Here is a 22953-nt window from a genome sequence, read left to right as displayed (position 1 = left end):
AAGTAGGAAGGAAAGTTGAAATGGAATTCTTCAAAATCTATCAGCGGTCAGCAAACGTGATGCAGAAAAGGAACCTCCAAACGAGAGCTATCTGTTCACAAGCATCATCCGATTCATCTCCACTGCAGTGCATTTCTTTTTTTTTTCGGGGAACCACGACCATAAACCTCATCGGATCCGTTTAGAGCAGTGGTTGTCAACCTTTTTCGTTCCATGCCTCCCGAATTGAAATCTTTATAAACCATTGAGAAACAGTGAGTTTTTATTATTCATTTTTGTAAATTTGAATGCTTAGACTAGTTCTTAGCCTAAAATTTATTTTTTGTTCAATCTTGTTTATTTCTTATTACATTGATGTTTTGGAATTTTATACAAACAAGTAAATTAAATTCTGGAAATATATCTTTATTAGCAAATCAGTTCGACGAAAATTGTTCGACAATGAGTTTCGAAAGACAACACAAGCCCAACGGGCTTCGTGTTTCTGCTTGCGGGTCCACACATCCATTTTTGGCCCTTCATATAGATAACTGACTGCTAACAAACAACAGTACAAAACGCTTCTAAGATTATCCCAATGCTAGGGGAAATTTCCCGGTCGGTTGAGAATCACTGGTTTGGAGGACCCTTTCGAGACGACGACGCCGGGCCGTACTGCTGCTAAATGAGAGAATTAAAGATCTTAAAGAAGGGGGCAGGCGCCTTGGCATCGATAACTGCAGAGAGGCCAAATAACCCAAAACACACGAGAGGGGCCAGAATTTTTGTTTTTAAGGCCGGCGAATATGAGAAGATATGATTTTAATTGTTTTTCATCAAAGGGTGGTAACGTGCGCGTCTTCGCGTTCATTATGAGACTTGGCTCTTTTGGTAAGGACTTGTGTGGAAGTCGGGTTTTTGGTAGTTGGCTTGATGTGGGAACGCGCGAGTGCGAATTATATGCTTTGTCCCGGTCGAACGCGGTCTTTTAACACTTTATTATGATCTCATTATAAGTTTCCCGGGATCCGGAGATCCAGAAGGGGGGAATTGAATAATGGTAATTTGATAATGGCTATCGATAAGGTGTCGAGTTTAGTGGGGATGAATGCGACTAAAGTATGGTCGTACGTATGCTTGTTTTTCGTTGGACTGTTTACTCTGTAAAGTGCTGCTCAATTGTTGAGATGGCCCATTAGTTACGTTATCAATTATTTTCAGCTCGGGTTTAAAAACCCGAAACATTCTGACCAAAAAAAAATTGACAAAATTTGAGGAAACATGAAGGTGGACACCTATACTCTTAAAAACGTTCACACTTTCGATTAAGACTAGGAAGGTTTCTAGAAAAGGAAAAACTTAAACGGATGTCAGGGTATTGAATTGAGAAGTATTCTGAAGAGTTTTCCATGCTGAAAAATAAGTAAATACATTCACAGTCGAAAACTGCAGTGTTGGCCCAACTGTTCAAAAGCCGCATGTTAATCTTCCAAAGGCAGGCTCCACAATGAACTCTCTTTTCCATTAGTCCTCGATCAAAATTCAGCATACATGTAACACGTAGTAGCAAATGGTAGTGAAAGTGACGTCTGCGCACTTGATGCATAACATCGAGCGTCTACCAAAAAGTACGCACGTGGTTCCTCTAGCCTTAACGGGTAGCACTTGAAACAATCATCATATCAGCAGCCTCCGATCGAACCGAAGTCCAAAATCCATCGTTACTTGCCACCAAACAAATCCCCGTTAGAGAGTGTACTTACCTCATGCATACGTCGGTGGAAAACCCTGTGGTGGCAACCTGTCGATTTTATCACTGCTCAGTAGTGCGATCACGTGATTTCACCATTCACAGCGCTCGGAAGCAACTCGAAACAATCCGCACCTTGTACGATCTCTGTAGACACCCCATACCTACGAGGTGATGATAAATGACCCGTGCAACCCAAACCGTGATTCCCACCATCAGCACCAATCAGCTCGACGGAACGAAATATTCCCACCGAAAACCCACACACCACACCTCTTAGGAACCATCATCATCATCATCGTCTTGTACGCGAAACCAATCGAACCTGTCAAAGTGGGAAGTAATTTTTCAAACTCCCGAAAATAGACGAAACACCCCGACGACCAGCAGGAACAAAAGCCTCCGTTATGCTTCTTCCCCCGTTGCCGAACAAAAGGAAATCCACTTGTGACCACCCTCTCACCTTCTTTGGTCCGAAGTGTTGCTGTTGTGAATGAATCGATCTCCCGCACGTCCAAAACGTCACGGTTAACGCGCCCGAGCCCAAAACACCGAGAGCTCTATTGCTTTGCTGTGCTGTTCTACGTTAATCTGTGTTAATTAAATCTTCTGGCCGATGATGTTAACTTACGCTTGACGAGCGGTGGCCGAAGATAAGACGGAGACGAAGCCAAACTTCAAATTTTCAAGAGCACGAATCTAGAGAACCATGCATCCATTTAAGCTGAAAACTTAATCGATTGGTCACTTGCTGGTGGTGAAATTTGGCTTCGATTCATCTTCACCTTAAGTAACCACTAGTTCGCTTATTCACCATTTTGGACTTCAATGCTTATTATACGGCTAAAGTAGAGCATAGCAGCTTTGTAATAGAACTTTTTCAGCACACAGGGCAAATCAAAGTGCTTGTCTATTGCTTGGAATCCGTTTTGATCAATATTACGGACACTAAAGGTCTCAGAGAAATACAACTCTTAACGTTCAACGCTCCGTCATCGTAATCATCGTCATCATCGAAACTTCAAATGCAGTTTTTCTGCTCAAAACTACAAATTATTCGATGAAAATGTGTTCACTGTGTTTCGGTTGGAGAATAGAATTCAGTGAACACATTTTCCTGCAAATTTCCTTGATTTTGAACGAAAAAACTGTTTTTGAAAATTTCGAAATCAATGATGGATCCTGCCCTCTTAAAAAAGCATTCGATTGCTAAGTGAAGATTTTGTTTCTTCAACATGAATAATTTTAAATAAATAGGAATGTGTGATCTATCATGATTCTTATTCCGGACACTTCATAACTTTTGCTTTATATTCCGGACACCTTGATTCGAATTCCGGACAGCTCATGAAAATTATAATTAAAAAAATATATATTAAATTGAAATTAATCCACTAAAACTACGTCTAAGGCAGATGGGTATTATAATGTTTTATAAATTTCGTAAATTTTCATTAATGGCGGCTCATCTAAATGAGTCTCGAAGGTGGGAACTTTTGGAGGGCAAAAATTGAAACATTTCGTTTGGAATGTTTCCCATGGAAAGTAGAGTGTTCGGAATTTGAAGCTGTCTGGGATTTAAATCATAACCAAGTACTTCTTCAGAAATCGTATTTGTTGGATTTTAAGATTCTTCCAGGAATGGCTTTTAACCCGTATAGGCCTGAGTGAAAGCAAAAATTCTAAAACCCACACCGCTCAGCGAATTCTTAATGGATTCAAATGATGTTTTGTCAGTGTACTGACACACATAGCGGGATTTGGGGCAAGTGTGCCACCTTAAGCAAATTGTTCTCTTACTTTGTCTAAAGCCTAAAAAACCCGCCAATTCAGCCTCACGATGTTAGTTTCACATCTTTTCATAAGCACTGTGCCATTTAAAAAGAAAATAATTTCAAAAAGTATTAGTTTTGGAGCTCCTCAAATATCATCCAAAACACCCTGATTTTCAACACTATGGGGCAAGTGTGCCACCCTTATGGGGCAAGACGGCCATCGAATGAACATTCATGTAATTCTACTTGTAATGAAATTTTCATTATTTCCTGATAATATTGCTAACAAAGCAGAGCCTAATTGACAGTTTTAAAAATATTTTTAGGTTTACCGTCATGAGGGGATGCTTTATAACAAGGTTCATCACATATGGAACTCTCTACTAGTCAATTCGAATAACTAAAATCGTTTTTTTGTCTCCATTCAATGCGATATATGAATTACTCTTTCATTATGGAGGATCTGTATAATAGTACACTAGATCAGCACTAAATAAAGGTAAAATATTGATGAAAATAAGTAAAATAGTTCTTAAAACGCCTAAAACCATGTTATTATCGAATATTTGGAGAAAAAAATCATTGTGGGAGCAAAAATGTTCGCTATTCCTTCTCTACACTTCAAAAACCACTACTGGTGCCTCATTTTGGTTCATTATCATGATTTTGTTGATGATGTTTACATTTTTATGAATTGCACCCCAACCATTTTTGTTTACCAAATAGGTGGCACACTTGCCCCAAAAAGTATAGATTTCAACCAAAATGGATTTTGTATGTTAAACTAAATATTTTTTTCGTTCAAATGCCACAATTGCTTACACATTTGTATAGCTTCACAATGTACAGTACGTTTGAAAAATTCGTTATTAATTTACCTCTCACCATGCTATTTAGAAACAACGAAATCTTATAAAAAATCACTGAAATTTTATGGTTTTCACAAAAGTTGATGTAAATACGTGAAAAATAGAGCAATTTGCGTCATATTTTGACCATTGTATTATGGACTATTAGGGAACATATTGTTAAGCTCAAATAAAAGATCGCAGTAGGCGTTGCCCGCGAACGGTCGTGTTTTGTTTTGCTCCACGCTTTTTTTTTTCGTTCTCTCGTTTTCGCGATTTTGCCGATAACTTAACTAGTGCTACGCCATCCGAATTTCAATTCGGAAGTGAATATTCAAAAAACGTAGATATTAAAAAGTGAATAAACCTCTCAGACGCGTTCAGTGTGATGTCGCTTTGGCTAATTGGCTTTGTTAATATTTGTGCATCCACGTGATTTTTTTTTCCCGATTGCGTTTGTGTTTCGGTTGACGGTACTACGCCACCCGGACGGATGGTTCGGAGGAACAAAAACAAAATTATGATTTTGTGATTATGTTAAGTGGCAAAGTTTTATAAATTCGTGAAAGTAAGAAATAGAAATGGTGGTGAAAAGAAACCCAATGTGGTCTACCACCGACAAATATTATATGTGCCACGAGGAGAAGGAAATGGATACCTAATCGATTGCTGAGTGGTTTTGATGACAACGCCGCATTGGATGGATTTTGGTGAGATTGTTCTGATTACATATTTATCGATACCTAAATATTAAATACGCGCCAGTTTCAAAGCAAACATCTTTGAAACAGGAAGTGTGTATGTATTATCATTATACATTTGATAACGGTTATGCATACATGCGGGGCTTGTTGTTAGTGAAAGTGACTTCTGAATGGACGTGTCATTCCAGCCATTCTGAAATGGGTCACAGGATCTGCAATAGAGCTATCACCTTCTAACTCCCGGACTGAAGTTTTTTGCAAAAATGTAGGATCTAAGCAGTTTTGCTGAAAACTTTTTTCCATAATACCACTGCCGGACAGTGGGGGTTAGATGGATCACACACACACACACACACACACACACACACACACACACACACACACACACACACACACACACACACACACACACACACACACACACACACATATTGTTAAGCTCAAATAAAAAATATAGTTTGTAGTTTTTACAAAAATCAGGGGTGGCACACTTGCCCCTATGGCACACTTGCCCCTATGGCACACTTGCCCCTATGGCACACTTGCTCCTATGGCACACTTGCCCCAAATTCCGCTATCTAGTTTCTAGAAGTGGACAGAGGAACGCGGAAATATTCTTGTGGCCGGAGTTATTCCGGTGGATTACTGGGTCAGGTCGGGTGAGAAAGGTACTATGCGTTGGTGCACCCTGAAGGTAGGCAAATTTCAAATCACAGATATTTTCCGGAGTCGACTATAATGTGGCCACTATATGACGGAATTTTATGAAAATTGCAACAGTGCAAATTTTTTGAGAAACGAATGAATTGGATAACTATGAGTTTTGCATTTGATTAATCCTACAAATGACCATTTTCGGGTCCCGGGACGCCTCAAACTTATGATAAAGTGGCAAATTTGTATCTGAACATCTATGCAAAGCTCATGGGAACGCATTTTAGTGCACAATTATGTTTGATTTCTACTTTTCGAGAATTTAAACGGTTTAGTATCCAACAAATCTATAGCCGGTTCTTCCGGACATTTTGTCTGAATGGCCACATCTGGTATATTTTAAACGGTGCAAAACTCTTTATTTATAATGTTGAATATCAGATCTAAATGATTTATGCAAATTAAAATGACTGTGAATGCAAATAAATAAAGGTATCTTGGCTTGTCCCAAAAAATAGCCCTTTTTTACCCGACTTGACCCAGTGACCCACCGGAATAACTCCGGCCACAGGAATATTTCCGAGTTCCTCTAGGCACTTCCAGTAACTAGATATATGGGCCAGTGATCTGACAAAAAACATTTGAATCCGTTAAGAAATCTCTAAGCGGTGAGGGTTTCAGTATTTTTGCTTTCACTCAGGCCTATACGGGTTAAGAGAATTTCATGGAACAGTACACACATGGCAAAAATCTCTTTGCTAGTTCGTTGTCTAGTTTGGTGCTCCCTTCAAAGGCCAAATCGTCCATGGGAAGCATTAACGTGTCGGTGTCTTTTAAAGAACGGTGAGTGAACGTCTTATTAAATCTCCCATCTGGCGGGGAATGTGCCTCTGGAGCCTTCTGATACGTATTTTCATGAATATCCTAGAAATTCACCGTTTCTTTTTCTCCACAGATTTTTTGCCTTCATTAATACATATATTATTAATACATATATCTAAAAAATCATTTATAAATTCTTCAGAAATTATGTCAATGGATCATCTAAAAATGTCATCAGCAAATCCTTTGGTATTCTCTAAGATACTTTGAAGAAGCTTTTGAAATTTCTTCTGATATTTTTCATGAATTTTATTGATATATTATTAATAAAATCTCGGATCAAATTTTTCAAACTGCTCTAAAAAATCCGTTAGATTCTGTTTCATTACCTTTCTCCAAAATCATCTCAACAGATTGTTCTATATATTCCTCCAGTGATAATCCCATTGCACAATGGTCCGAATCGACAATTTAGCAGGAAAAAAGTGCTTGTTTTTAATTATGAATCGGGGTTTTACGGCTAACCAGCCGAGTGGAAGTTTAACAACTACCGAAAGCTAAACATTACATATATTTTGCAATTGGATTAAATAAACAAATTGATGTGAAGTTTTGCGAAAAAATCTTCTCAGTGAGAATCGAACTCACGACTACCTGAATTCGATTTCAGCATAATCACGTGGTCCTTTTTCGCAAAGTGCACCTCTTTCGGAAGAATTAGATGCCCATCCAAACACAACGCTTTATATATATATATCCAATCTCTCGGGCTAGGCAAGTGAAAAAAAAACATTTTTGAGAAAACTAACCTTGAAGTTTTCCATTCCATATAATTTGTGTGGGTGCCAACAAAATAATCCAATCTACTTCAAATAATGACAATTTTCTTTTTAACGGGTCATTATAATCATTATAAAATAATGTCTGAAAGTTTTAAAACAGTATAATTATTTGTTATTTGTACCTTGAAACCACACGATATTATCAAACTGAATTTCTCTAAGTTACGATCTTATCATTTAGAAAATCCTTGCCTCAAAATATCTATCGGGCAAAATGTATGTATCGAAGCTTCAATATCGAAGATTCAATGACAGACAACAGTTTTTAAATTATATGAAGGATGAAACCGGGACAGCACCAACCGTTTCATTTTAGGGAAAAGGTAAAATCGTTGGGAGTGGCTTTGCTAAGAATATTAGTGTACACTCCATTGTTGTATGTTTTCCTTTTCCTGAGATGGGACATACGTATTTGGGCCTAATGTCCTGGCTCTAGAGCCTTGGCTTAAGCGCCATTACTGGCTCTCTGAAATGAAAAGAAAACTATCCCTTTCCCGTTATGCAATATATGGTAATTGAAAGGTTCTCCAAAATTCGTAGATTTCGGCTATTATTATCTACAATTTCTATTATTAATTCAAAATAAATGTCGTAGGATGATTTTCTTATTCAATTCACGATTATTGGTTTGGTAATAATGCTCTACAAAAAAGATCGTTCGAGTTTGGCACGGTTAGATTTGTAAAACATGAAACTTTTGGATGTGCTACCAAATCTAACAGACACTGTTTGAAACAAAATACAAATGGAAATCCCACGAAAATCATTAAAATGAACTTTCTCACCAAATTTATGTTTAACGTCTCCACTACAAACGCAAATCCAAACATTTCCCTCTATGAAGGTAGGAGGGCACTTGCTTCAACTCCCGTAAATCAAGATAACTTGCTTCCAAATCCTGGTCACGGATTCTATTACAACAATTCAATTCAATTTACAACAACCGGAGATTTTTGCTCAAAAGGAAAAACGTTCAACTTCACTTTCACTAGTCACTAGTTCATCATTGTCGACCAAAATTCTAATATATTATTCGAAACAAACTATTCGAACGCAAAATATATGACAGCTACACTTTTTTAACGTCCATCCGCGTTCAGTGATTGCTGCAATCTATGTTTGTTTTATAATCCTATGAAAAAAAAATATGAATGAAACTAAAGATTTAAGTAGATGCATTACTTACATGAAGTCTCGACTACTGTCGATCGCTTCAAATCACAAATCTTTCAATACCTGTGCTGTGGAATTTTGAAACTTCCGTATATATCGTACATTTTATTATTGTTTCCAGCTGATCAAAATGCGTTGAATGTAGAGTTTACCATCTCAAATTTATACAGTACCAGATGAATTGAAGTTATAAATGAAAATAAAAAAAATGATAAAATCCATTTAGCATTGATCATTTTTCTTACACTCTGTCTGATGAGTCGTCCACCTGGGACTATTCAAATGTAAAATATTAAAACTCGAATATTACAATTTTCTTCCGATATACTATTTTGAGGAAAGGATTTTCTGAAAGTTTTGACCATAAACTAAAACCATGTGACCACTTTGTTCAAACCATTCAAGTTCGATGGTAAGCGTGAACCGACCAAAAGTTCACTTACAGCCCTTTGTATTTGGGCCTCTTAAATTAATTTTGGAAGTCCATTAAAAAAATGTTTGTTTATTTAGAGGAATGCCTAGAAAATAATCAGACAGGATTCCTGATGAAATATCTGATGGACTTCTCTGAAGAATTTTGTATATGTCTCATTAAAATTGCTCCTAGTTTTATGTGGAATTTGAGAACATTTCTTAAAGAAAAGCGAAACCTCATTATTAAATAATGTGGCAACTGTTGACTTCCTAGAGGAATAACTGACCTTAAAGTTGTTTCTTCAAATTCCCGAATAAATTTTCAGCAATGTTGTATTGGAAAATGCCACACTGTTTGTGGCAATAACATATCCTTGAATCATGATTCTTAATAGTTCAGAAACAATGAATAGTTGAAACAAATTTCATGCTTTCGCATTTTAAACAACAATTTTGAAAATAGCATCGTGAACAGCATCAACGAGGTACTTCTGGAGCAAACCTGTAATCTGAAAGTAGTCATGCAGTTGAGACCTTTTTATTTTTTAGAAGTGGGACTGACCCCTGATTTCCCCTATTACTACGCCAATGCCGTGGATGTCCAAGGAAGATATTTATACACATCACCCATGTATGCATATTCACTTCTCGTGATAACATCATCAACCCAATCCTCTTGCTGTGGGCTGACGTACAGTGACTCAGCGGAAATTGATTCGCCGCAACCTGCCTGCGCGTCCTCTCATCACTAGAAGTCACTAAGATGCGTGTGCCGCCTTCAGAGTGGTCTTGTACGTCCCATCGGATCGGGCCCTTCCTTGAAGTGGCCTTGACTTCAAATTTCTTCGACAATCATTAGAGAACCACGCAGCCTTGGAAAGCTGGAAGTGAAAACCGGGATCGGATCGACGTGCAACTGCTGCTGCTGCTGCTCGTTGAGATATGGCAAGTTATGACAACCGCGACGACGCGCTTCCAAGGTGCTGACAGGCCCCTCGCCGGGTCCAATGTAATAACACCTTTTCACTGGAACAAAAAGCAATTAAGCAAGAATAATGATGACAATTGCTTCTTTTCACTTCCAATTCAGACGATTTCAGCTGAAAAGTGAGAGAAATTAATCATGCCGGAGTCAGAGCGTTGCTGTTGTCGTCGTGCTGCGGGTTCTGCCGAAGCTTTTTTTCTGTTCGGTACGGTTCTACCACGCTCGTTGTCGCCGTAATATTTCAACCGGTGCGATGCACAGTGGTTCGAAGATGGCTAAAAGTCAAAAAATGAATTTTGGTTATTATTACCATGGCATTTTTATCTTGTTTTGTTTAGTATTGAAATTACACATAAGTAGGTTCTCCATACCTCTACTGTTTTGAAGCTGGGGGCACCTCACTGAAAATAAAGAAAATATTGGAAACCTCTGTTTCGTTTTTTATTTCATCAATAATTTTCATAAAACTACTTTAAAAAAATCGTATTCTGTCGATGAATTGGAGGTTCTATAAGTTTCTAGAAAGATTTGTAGTTTTATTCACGAAAATTTGTACCTTTGATCAGTTTTTGTTGTGGAGCCACTGTGCGCCGTGCCGAAAGATGAGTTCTGGGCAAACTTGACTGATGAATTCGTGGAGCACTGTTGTTGCAGTTGTTTTGTTGTAGCGGTGCGCAATCAGACATCTGCGCTCGCCTCGCGCCATCAGGGGGAACAACGCACACCGTTCGAATGACGACGCAGCGGCAGCGACAGCGGCAGCGGCGACGATGAATTATGCATTGTTTTGCGTTGTCTGTGTCGTGAATGTGTGTGCTTTTTGTTCTTCTCCGGTGCTTTTCAATTTTTATCCGAAGAAAAGTAAACAAATAATGCACATGAGTTATTTTGTGCTCGACTGTTACAACGGAGGGCCGGTTGGTAGAACGAGTTGGGGGGCGTGTGATAAACTGATGGGAAATAATACAAAAGTTCGCTCTTTTGATTGATGGAATACAATGTTTTACGTAAAATGTTACACAATTGTGCAAGTTTACCCGATTAGTCGACAAGCGACCGGTACAAATTGCGCGATCCGATGCGAATCAACCGTGCATCGCCGTCTTTCAAGTTTTGGTCGAATGGTTGGTAAAAATGTTCAAATTGAAATCAATTACAAGTTCTTTTCAGAAAGCTCGAAGCTTGCACTTCTTGGAAAGACAATAAGGCAACGACTACTCGTGCAAGGATCAGTATAAGTGTTAGATATGAATGATGGTCACGTGAGGAAGCGATAAACATTATCCTTGAGAGTGAAAAATCATAGATTTCGCATCATAGGTACAAAAATTCAGAACCCTGTTTGTGAAGCTCTGTCCCTGTAGGAACATAGCGCTAAAAAGAAGAAAAATGTGGTGGTTAGAACTTATAAGACAATCCATGAGACAGCTGCGATCAGCTGGTTTTTTCGTTTACCATGTGCTTTTGACGTTTCGCGATCGGAGTGACTTTCGATTACAAAGGAAAATATAAAGCTCCGATAACACTCGCATGATTTGTTTACTCTTTCATTTCGGTTGCATTCACACTTTTAGCTGTCAGTCCTATCACGAAAAGTCCTCATGGATAGCCTTATTTCTCTCAAGCCAGGGACATGGAATATCTTCCCATACAACTTTCGTCGGAAGCGAACTAAAGTCGTTTGTCTACTAACGTAACTAACGTAGCGTAACTCTTAGAATCCCGGTAATAATATTTCTTCAAATTGAAAATTTATTCCTTTTCCTGAAATATCTTAGAAAATACTCCGGAGGTTCCTACAATATATTTTTTCCTGAAAGAGACAGATTTCTTGAAATTACTCATTAAGGAATAAAAAGGATATTGAAATCCATGTGAAAATATTTTTAAGAATTACTGAAAAATTTAAGTGAAAATTCTAACAGAAACTTCGGGGGTAAATCGATTAGAATATCAGCGTTGGACTGCTGAATGTCTACCTAGTTTCTAGAAGAACTTTTGTAACAATTCCTAGAGATTCAGGCACATGTATGAATGAATCTCTGGAGTGAGCACAGCTCTTTACCGATGAAACTCTGAATGAATTCCTGAAGAACATGTGAAAGAGTAATAAATGAATGTTTTTCGATCCTCTAAGATTTATACCAGAAGTATGTACAAAGACTTTTCTTCGAAGTGTTGCAGAATTCCCTCTCAATGAATACATTGATAACTTATCTAAGATCTCAAGTACCATTTCTTTGTATAAATTTCTAAAGGAGTTCCTAAAGGTTTACTTATCGCTACACCTATACGAAACTCAATTAGAAAAAATCAAGCTCTGGGTATCATCAAAAAGTCAACTCAATATTTGTATCAAGCTCATTTGTATGGTGAGCCCCCCTTAATTTTCAACCTAAAGCACCCATAAACACTTGAAATGGCCCCATTTAGTCAGGCATTGTGCTTCCTATGAAATGGAGCTCCATGGGAAAGATTTTTTTCCCCGTCCCGAATGAACCACCTCATGTAAGTTGTTCCTTCACGCTGCTACTGCGAAACTTCCCCCGGCTCAGATGATAATATTTTATTCTGCATAAAACATTTTAGCTCCTGGGCCCTCGATGTTCACTTTCTTGCTCAATGAATGGACGGCAACCAAGTTGAGGTAAGCGGCAGCACCACAACATACAGGAGGTATTGCAAGGCGAGTGCAAAAAAGCTGTGCCGTAAAATGGGGTATCTATGATAGTGCGAGACCCACAAAATATTAAACGAAATAATATTATTTTTTTATTAATCAGTTAAGATAAACGAATGCAGAAGTAAAAAGTTGTGAAAGATGTTTTTGTTGGGATCGAGAACATTTAAATCAATAATATCGGAATATTTAAGATTGATGAGATTTTAGCATTATTGAAAGGCTTACAAGCAATCTGTCTACGATTACTATTTGATGAAGTTTATCAGCTTTTTTTAACGTCAAACACTTTTGAAAGTGTTTTTTTTTTTCTGTACTTTAATGCTGTACTTTAATACATAAAATCGAATAATCGAAAATCTACTTTGGGGATGGTACACAAATTATGTCACGCTAAATTTCGACTTTTTCGACCCCCCCCCCCTTTGTCACGTTTTTTGTATGAGTCCTTCGAAAATTTTGTAAGGCTTGTGACACTTGGTTCGACCCCCTCCCCCCCCCCTCGGAGCGTGACGTAATTTGTGCATGACCCCTTGGATTTAAATAGGTGCATTCAGAATGATTATTTATGCAATCTTTGAAAATATATATTTTTGAGAACAAAATGCAAAAATAATAAGATTCTCTTCAAAAAATGATCAAGGTTACCCCGTTTTACGGTATCAACCATGGAGCCCTGAAGAATCAAAATGTTGATCAATTGTTGCACTTATTTTCCATGCTGTTGTCCGTTTTGTTTCGGCACCAACAACGAACGCTGGTTTGCAAGAAAAATTTATTCTGCCGCAATGGAGCTTCTGTAGAGTGGGATGCCAGTTTGGGCTGCAACATTTTAAATCTCCCGAGGGTGAGTTTTCGAGTTGGGGCTTCAAATTGATGAGGTGCCATTACCACCTTATTTCCCTCCTTAGCGAAGTGCTGCGGTGTTACGTTTCTGCGAAGACACAAAAAAATGCAGCGGTTTCTGTGGCTGCCTAGAATAGGGCCCATCATCCCTTCAGACCACGAGCTCCAATTAAGCTCATTAACCAGCGAATCGATTCACGAAAAAAGCAAACACTTCGTTACAACATTTTCCGGATAGAGCATTTCTTCATACCCGACTTGTCCTCGATACAACCGAGAGACCCGCAAACGCAATTCAATTAAAACGACTGAATTATGAGAAAAAAATATGACCGCAAAAGATGTTCCTGCACATTCCACGAGTGAGAAAAACCACTTTATTAAAAATTAACGCAACCCACAACGACAACAAAGGTTACGAATAACCCCATAGCAAAACCGCATACAGAAAGTAAGAAAAAAAACTTTTGAATTAATTTCGAGCAATTAAATGAAATGAGAAATTAAGGGCACTTCTTCGGTCAGCGTTCGCTCGTTGCTGCTGGCGCAAGTTCAGTTGATTGTTTGTCCAGCTTTTCAGCTCGAATCAATCGTCGAACTGTGAAAAGTTTCTCCCAATGCCCTTCCCCCTCTGAGAACAAAATCGAACCAAAAACCACGACACAACAATCTTCTTCCGTTGCTCGTCAGTCTCAAGTCGTCGTTGTTGTCATTCGAGAATGTCTTGCACTGTTCTGGACGCGATCCTATGCATATTTTACGCTTGACAAATCTAGCATGACGAACCGGGCAGGGAACGTCGACAGTTCTCTATCCACACGATGACGTTACGTTGGTGCATTTTTCAACGTCAAACTTTTGATTGTGGCACAGAAGTGGAGGGTTCGGTACCAACTATGGACAAGGAACTGTTTCTGTACAGAGATTCCGAAATCAACGGAAGCATAATCTTTGGTCAATTTTAGTTGAAACAGAAATCAACGAAACAATCAGAATTTTGAATGACAGAACCTAAGCCTCGAAAAAGTGCCGAATACACAACTTGGTACCCTACATGTACGGAAAAGATTGTCATCGTCTACTTTGCGTAGTCATAAATTTTCAATGGACAATCGTTTGCCACATGGAAAGTTTGTGGAACCATCGGTTTTGGGTTGGGCGTCCAGTCAATTCTGTGGTTGGAAAATATGCGGTTGAAATTAGGGCACACTGGCTGGATTCACTGGAAGTGGGAAATACAAACTAATGCCACAATCTGTCCAGGTGAAACAGGATTAACAAAACAGTAGGCTGTGAAAATCAGCACTTATACCTATGTGATTACTGAAAGAATCCGGCTATCTGAGCCCCCTAATGATTCTGGAAGAATTCATGGTTAAATCCCTAGATCACCCCCTGAAAAAGTTCCTGTAGAAATTCCTAAATTATAAAGAAATGTCCTAAGGATGTCCTGCATCCATCTCTGAATAAATACCTATAGGAATCTTTGGAGGAACTCCTGGAGTTTTCATGAACAAGTTTTGAAGTATGACCTAAATAATAAATTGAGTTGTTATAATGCAAACCAATTTGAGTCTGGATTCGATTTTATACTATTTTCGTTATGAAAATTTCTTCACACGTTATATGAATTGGAATGTGACAACTTTGGTAAAGAAAGCTCTTACTAACTTGACTTGACAAGCAGCAATTCTTTGCTATTGCGTTGAATCTCCGCCGAATGAAGAAGCCTTCTCCATTGGACCCGGTCCTGGGCCAATAGCTTCCAGTCGCCCTGAACATTAAGCAACCTTAAATCCTCCTCAACTGCAATGAGCCAACTGGAGCGCGGTCTTCAACAGAGGCGACGGCCTCTCCCTGGTTCTCCGCTGAATATTAGTTTAGCTTGACGTTCCTCCGAAATGCGAGCTACATGCCCAGCCTACCACAGCATGCCGTGATTTATACGCTCAACAATATCCATTTCTTTATAGACTTGGTATAACTCGTGATTCATCCCAGACAACCAGAAGTCGCATAACAGTATACGAACAATGTCGTTTATTTGTACAAACTGCATCACTCCCGCACTACATGGTGGATGAAATCGTTTGATCGATGAGTTTCCTCGCATAAAACGCTTGTTTATGAGTTCATATGTACATTCCATTTCGTCCCGTATACTTGTACAATGTAAGTCGGATCAATCTGTAGCAGCTGTCAAATAAACTTTGTTATCATAAATTAAGTCGCATAAGAGTACAGACAAATTCGCAAGAAAATCTATGCACTCGTATTGCATGTTATGTTTTATCATATAAAATATGCACGTATATTGCCTAAACTTTTGTACGTATAAGGCCTTTTCGCGACATCTTATACGTGAAACTTTGCACATATAAGCATCGCATAACGCAAAAGGTGATTTGGTTATGCGTACATTCTGGTTGTCTGGGATGCGACGCCACCAAATGCGCAGTACTTTACGTTCAAAGACCCCAAAAGGTCTCCGGTCGACCTCTTTCAACGTCCAATATTCGTAGCCGTACAGAGCTACCGGAAGAATTAGAGTCTTATACAACGCGAGTTTGGTCTTCGTCTGTAAGCTGCGGGACTTTAGCTGGTTAAGAAGTCCGTTAAAAGCCTGACTCGCAGCTGCAATACGCGTTTTTACCTCACGGGTTGCATCATTATCGCAAGTCACTAGAGTTCCAAGGTACACAAATTCTTCAACTACTTCGAAAAATATCTCCGCCTCACTACCAACATCACCTATGGACCCACGGTGTCTACCAGCGACCATGTACTTGCTCTTTGTGGTATTAATAATGAGCCCAATTCGTGTTGTCTCCCTTTTAAAAGGCACGTATACCTCCTCCTCGTCTCGGCGATCAACCCCAATTATGTCGATATCGTCCGCAAAACCAAGGAGCATATACGAACTATGCTATTCCTATGCACGCAAGCTCTCCTTATTGCTCATTCAATCGCTATGTGGAACAATAGGTTTGAAAGTGAATCGCCCTGCTTCAATCCGTCTAAGGTTGCGAAGGATGTTGAAATCTCATCCGCAATCTGTATAGGGAAAGTGTACCAGTTATGGCCATAGTGGTTCCTTTTTTGGCTATACGGGAAATTACGATGACTTTCAAACTTTAAATCTTTTTGAATGCATAAACATAAAGATATATCTTGAATCTTACTACTACAACACAAAAAATCTTTCAGAATGTGAAAACATTCAAGTAATCCTGTATGGCGAAATAGGGAACCACTATGTCCATAACTGGTACACCTACCCTACTTGATTTCGATCCTTCCAACGTTGCACGAATCAGTCTAATCAGCTTCGCCGGAAAACCATGTTCAATCATTTTTTCCCACAACTCGTTTCTTTTCACTGAATTGTACGCCGTCTTGAAATCAATGAAATGAGTCTGCAAATTGTACTCCCGGAATTTATCGAGCATCTGTCGCAGGGTAAACATTTGATCCGACGTCGATCGACCCTCACGAAAACCAGCTTGGTATCCGCTGACGAAGGACTCTTCAAGCGGTCTCAATCTGTTGAACAGAATACGTGACATTATTTTGTACGCTGAATTGAGGAGCGCTACTCCTCGGTAATTGGCGCACTCCAATCTTTCTTTTTTGAAGAAAAGTCACATAAGGCCATCCATCCAGCTAGCAGGCAGTTCTTCTTTCTCCCATATTCTTAGTAGTATATGGTGAATTATTCTATGCAGCTGCTCACTACTGTGCTTGAGAAGTTCGGCCGGGAGCTAATCCTTTCCAGCACCCTTATTGTTCTCCAGCTTCTAAATCGCCATCTTAATCTCATCTAGTGATGGAGGCTCTACAGCTTAACCATCGTTGTCGATGTTTATTCTGTTTTCCGATGCTCTATCGTTCCCCCCATTCAGTAACGTTCGAAGTGCTCTTTCCACCTGGCAGCCACCATCGTTTTATCTGTCAGCCAATTACCTTCACGGTCGTTGCACATGTCGGGAGACGGCGCTGACTTCCTCCACACGCCATTGGCAGTTTCATAGAATCGTCGCATATCGTTCTGTTCCATACAGTTTTGCGCCTCGGCTACCACATTCTCATCATACTCTTTTATCTTCCTGCGATGGATTCGCTTTTTGGCTGATCTTGCTTCCCTGTACCGCTCTCTGTTCAGCCTGGTACCAGACACTAACATCAGACTTCTGGCCACGTTCTGCTCATCCGTCACCCTCTGGCATTCCTCGTCGAACCATCCGTTTCTGGGGCGTCCTCGAGCAGTACCTTTCACTTTTCGCGCTGTTTCACTCACCACTTCATGGATTGCATCCCATAGATTGTTGAGGTTTTCGCTCACATTGAACTCACTTATCCGTCCGTCTAGCTTTTTGTGGTATTCAGCTGTAACCGTCTGCTGAGATATCGCTGAATATCGAATCGCATTGTTCGCTGTGGTCTTTTTACTGACAACGAGGTATTGATCCGAGTCAAAGTTAGGACCCATGAAACTCCTTACATCGATGACATCTGAGAAATGTCGGTCATCCTAATAGAAATATTAGTAGTAGAACGCTAGTGGCGCTGTTGTCACAAAACTGATTTCAATTATTATTACCTTAAATTATGGTTTTTCATTGTTTGTTCAATACTATGTTGTTGTTTTGGTTTTCATAATTAATTTGACACTTTGATACCCGGTACTCACGCTGTCAGTTCGTGGCATACTAGATGTTGGTAACACGAACAGCAGCGACATTAGCATTCTCAGGTTAATGCTTCTACTGTCATCCTCCAGAGTATGGTCTATCTGGATGCAAATATCACCATTTGGATGCCTCCAGGTGTGCTTTCGAATATCTTTGCGTGCAAAGTAGGTGGGGCCTTCCTTAGCCGAGTGGTTAGAGTCAGCGGCTACAAAGCAAAGCCATGCTGAAGGTGGCTGGGCTCGATTCCCGGTCGGTCCAGGATCTTTTCGTAATGGAAATTTCCTTGACTTCCCTGGGCATAGAGTATCATCGTACTGGCCGAAAATGGCAACTTTGGCAATGAAAGCTCTCAGTTAATTACTGTGGAAGTACTCATAAGAACACTAAGCCGAAAAGCAGGCTCTGTCCCAGTGAGGACGTTAATGCCAAGAAGAAAAAGAAGAAGAAGGTGCTGCTGATGCCCATTCCCCTGGCAACAGCGAAAGTCACTAGTCGTAGGCTGTTGTCATTGGCAACGGAGAGACCGATGATCGGACAGAAAGAGTCCTCTCTTCCAACCTGTGTGTTCGCATCTCCGATGACGGTTTGCACGTCGTGTTTCGGGCACTCTCCATAGGCCTTTATAGAACGCGTCCTTCACGTCATCAGTGCCCAGGTTGCACTACCAGCTAAGTACGCAACCCTTAGCTGGCGGTCTTTGTCATCGTTTGACCCGTGTAAGCGTGAGGGAGGGGCTTGCTAGGACCAGAGCTATGTTGGACGCTCCTTCTCGACTCACCATTTCGCAACCTCAAGAAAGCTATCAGTGAATAAATGTGGAAGTGCTATTAGAACACTTAGGTAAGATGCAGGCTCTACCTCAGGAGGAAAGTTATGTCAAGAAAATCAAGAATAAAAAGATAATAAACTTCAGAAAAATCCCTTGAAAATATCATGCAATTCTGGAGAAGCTACTGGAGAAATCACTGATAAAAGTACAGTCAGTGACATAAGTTAGTAACCAAATTTTGTTTTTCCATACAAAATGCCCAAGTTTGGGGTGCTGTATCTCAGCTTATGGTAGTCCGAATTGTCTGAAATTTGGATGACGAACTACAAATAGCTTGAAATTTTGCCTGAAAGGGAATTATTACATTGCAGTCATTTTACATAGAGTTTCAGAGGGTTGTTCAAAGACAAAAATAAGTAACCGAGAGTCTTTTTAATTTAATTCGAAAACGGTAAGTCGTGGAAAGTTTGTGTGTTCTGTAAATTTGTGTGACTTCTGAAATTGAACAACTTTGTGGAACAGACCAACAACCCACAACTTACCATTTTAGAATTAAATTACAAAGTCTCCCGGTTATCTACTTTTGTCTTTGAACAACCCTCTGAAGCTCCAAGTAAAATGACGGCAACGTAATAATTCCCTTACAGGAAAAACTTCAAGTTATTTGTAGTTCGTCATCCAAATTTCAGACAATTCGGACTACCAGAAGCTGAGATACAGCACCCCAAACTTAGGCATTTTGTATGGAAAAACAGCATTTGGTTACTAACTTATGTCACTGACTGTATGTCTGGATAATCTTTTGGAAGAGTGCATGGAGATGTTTTAAGGGAATATCTCAAGAAAAGCATAGGGTAAATCAATCTATTTCTAAAGTTATCTCATGATTATCTTTTGTAGGGTGCATGAAGATCTTTTTTAGGAATATCTAAAGGAAAACATATAATAACTTTTAGAGTATTCCTATGACAAGTTATAGTTTAAAATAAATTATTTAAAAACATTACTGGATAATATCTATTATAGCACATTGACAAAGTAAAACTTTAGATTCTAGGATAATGCGTCAATCTTGTCTAAGAGCTGAAAATTACTTACAAATCTCTGTCTTAGGTTACTCTCATTCAATGGTTGAGAGTTGTACCACCTTCAATAATGTGCGACTTGCCTAATGGTAACGCTAATTCGTTCAAAATTTTCACAAAATATTCCATCAGATTCAATGATACTAATCCTGCAGTAGTGGGGTCTTCCTTAGCCTAATGGTAGAGTTCGCGGCTACAAAGCAAAGTCAAAATCCATACTCAAGGTGTCTGTTTTCGATTCCCGGTCAGTTCAGTATCTTTACGTCAAAGCCTACGCTTCTAAGCTTAGTGTTCTAAGAGCCCTTCTATAGCTATTAACCGCGAGTTTTCTTTGCCAAAGTTGCCGTTCAATTTAAATATTTAGTTACCTATATTTTATGATTCCTTTTGATATGAAAAATGGCAATTGCGGTCATGATATCATCTGGATCTGGAATCATGAATACAGTTTATGAAAACATAAGCATTATTCATGAGTCTAGATACATGTCGTTTTTGATTCCAATTTTGGTGATTAAAAGTAGAAAATTGAGTCATAAAACCATGACTCAGGATTCTGGAATCGTGATTTAATCAATCAATATTTAATTTTTTATTTGTCATAGGGAAACAAACAACATGAAGATTGAAATCGTTCCGGCTTTTGTGCCAGTAGTTTTTACCAAAAATATGCCTAAGTTTGTAGTTTGGATTGTCTCTTGACTCACAAAATGCTGGTCAATTGTATTGGCGATAGTATAGTCCTAGACGATCATACCAATATTCTGCGGAGCTGCTCGGTTTTAAGACGTGGGGAATGTATCACATCCAAAAACTTAAAATATCCGATAAGCTTATCAAAGAAAGCCTTTCCTCAGCGTCACTCATACATTGTCAGGATTGCTAGTCAGAATGAAAGCCTGCAAGTACCTTTTTAACCTTTAACAGCACCGACCGATTTATTGGGTTGTGAAAAGATGTGGAAACTCTCGGAAATGCCATAATGACAAAGTTCCGAAGAGCATTGTCTCCAATTGATACTATTTCTCAAGCGAAACTTGTTTTTAAATTTCACTGAAAAACACTACCAAGCGCAAAAGCTTTGATCAAGATGTAAAAAGTGATTCCCTGAACACACAAATTCTTGTAAAAATTGTCATGGTTCCATGACTGACTTATTAAAAAATCACATGATCTATCGAGTTTTAAATAACATATCTGACATGTAGTCAAAAACTTATTCGAATTTCTGCAAAAAATATTTCATTGATTGCAGCCTTGGAAATGCTCCCACAATCAATCATTCCCTCACACGTTCGCCGATCTGGATCGCTATCACTTCACAACTCTACAAATTTATTTGATCAACTCACTTCTATAAATTAACCAGACACTGACTGCGTTGTCAAGTTACACCGCCGCTGCCGCCGCCTTGTTCTGAAGGACGACCCGACTCGTCAACTCAACCCGACTAAAAGACCACCACAACAACAACGGCGAAGACCACAGCGAAGTGGAAAGATCGTGCCATGATAAGCGACACAAGTTCATGTCGCTTCTGTCCGGAATTGGACATCGCGAAAAGATGAAAACATTAACTAATTTAAAATCAATAAAACTGACATAACCATAAATCATAATGTGGCTTTTTTGCCGTCGTTCTCCCACTCTACGACCCGAAGTGCATCCCGAGATCAGCGCACGCTGCAGGCGCAGAAATCGCGGGATCTCTCTCTGTGTGTGCATGCAGCGGAATGGACTCACGCTGTGTTCACAGATCTGCCCGGAGATCGAGATCACCACGGTGACAGAAAACCAGTAGCCAATTCCGATCGCTCTCCGCTTCGCCTCCATCCCCAACTGCAGCGTGCGTGCATGTGTGGAATCCGGAGTCGGTATCGATAAAGGCCACGATAAAGGTCCCCATAATTGGCAAACGCGATCGAGAAAGCATCTTCGCGCGTCATGTGTCTTTTTTCCCGAACCGACCCGATATCGGTAGCGGCCGAACTGCGCGAGGGGTCGACCAGAAACGCAGCAGGAGGCGAAACAAGGTTAGATTTATGTCTCGATTGTTTTCGCGAAAGCCTCTCCCCGCTTGACTCTCTTGTTCCTTGGACGCGCTCCTGAAGACGATGGCCTCCGTACGATCGCTCAAAAAGGAGAAGATAAATAAAATGTATCAATTCGCATGATAAATTTTTGTGCTATTGATCTCGCACAGTTTCCCAAGCTTTGCACAAGCCAAAAGACCACGAGGACGACTACAGTTCCCTTTGATCCGTCGGGTCGGATGCTTCTGTTCCATTGTCCCGAGTTTTTGTCTCCGAAACAACACAATTGGTGTCTAAAGTTTACGAGTGTCGCGTGACTCTCTAATAAAAATGTCTCCCCCCGTTGCTATAGTCGAAGTAGCTGTCAACGGTGGACTCAATACTTCAGCATATGGCCAGCTGCTGGTTTCAAGATTTTCCGATCATCTTGTGTAGATTATTTCAACCCGTTGCTGTCCCGTGCAGTTATCGCGGTGTCCCAGGAACCGTTCCATCTCGCTACTCGTCCACCGTACCACATTGAAAGCGGTCCGTTTCAAACTGTCCACTCCGTACGGTGCCGTTACTGTTTCCAACAAAAAGATGTTGTAATACTGTACAGCAAGCCAACGAGTGACGTGGTTCGATGTTGACCATCAACCAGCGGAATACAAATGAGTTGCACCATCGTGCTATACCAAGTGAAGGCAGCTTGGAAAACTGGCCCCGGAGGAAAACCCGCTGCATGTTTACATTTAGTCGCTCTTGATCGTATCGATCCTGACCGCTGCAGTTCCGCCACCACCTTCACCTGCTTTGATCGATGGCGGCTCGTAAACGGATTTACAAGTTGGCGTCAATGGGCAAATGAATATATCTATTTAACAGCAAAAAAACTCCATTCATCTAATGAGTAAACGCTGT

At 39.8% G+C, this 22953-nt stretch overlaps 1 protein-coding gene and 1 long non-coding RNA gene across 6 annotated transcripts in view; one reads left to right on the top strand and one right to left on the bottom strand.

Annotated features, from left to right (window-relative positions):
- The window catches only part of LOC5572304 (homeotic protein distal-less), a 206985-nt gene that overhangs the window by 146345 nt on the left and 37687 nt on the right, over window positions 1–22953 (top strand). The gene's annotated exons all lie outside the window — the stretch shown is intronic.
- Window positions 9459–10779, bottom strand: LOC110676184. Its single transcript, XR_002500143.1, has 3 exons — window positions 10503–10779; window positions 10318–10347; window positions 9459–10221 (listed from the first exon to the last, which is right to left on the bottom strand). It is a non-coding gene; the product is annotated as an uncharacterized LOC110676184 (long non-coding RNA).

Source organism: Aedes aegypti, chromosome 2 (genome assembly GCF_002204515.2).
Source record: "Aedes aegypti strain LVP_AGWG chromosome 2, AaegL5.0 Primary Assembly, whole genome shotgun sequence".
Lineage (NCBI taxonomy): Eukaryota > Metazoa > Arthropoda > Insecta > Diptera > Culicidae > Aedes > Aedes aegypti.
The sequence above is the reverse complement of the archived record's forward strand: the minus strand, read 5'-3'. Positions and strand labels throughout refer to the sequence as shown.